Here is a 396-nt window from a genome sequence, read left to right on the forward strand (position 1 = left end):
GCAGACAAAACCGTAAACCTTTACCACGGCGGTACACCAAGCACTAATACGCTTACCTATTTCATTTGTCAAATATTACAATAGCAAACATTCCCCATTCTTTTTTAAATATCTCATGAAAATTTCTTTATAAACAATCTTGTAATAAGAATAATCGAATAATAGAATTATTGGTTTTGCAACATTGGGGTTAGGTATTTTGCAATTATGCCCATATGCTACCTCTCTATATTGTGTAAGAAGGATAAAACAATGAAAAGAATGCGTAAGAATGCGACACAATCTTAGTAATTCTCAAAAGTAATCAGAGTAATGGCAATAATAAATATGAGAGACGCCAATTATTTCTTTATTCTCCAACAATGAATGTTTATATATAAATGTATACAAATAATG

Source organism: Penaeus monodon, chromosome 22 (genome assembly GCF_015228065.2).
Source record: "Penaeus monodon isolate SGIC_2016 chromosome 22, NSTDA_Pmon_1, whole genome shotgun sequence".
NCBI lineage: Eukaryota > Metazoa > Arthropoda > Malacostraca > Decapoda > Penaeidae > Penaeus > Penaeus monodon.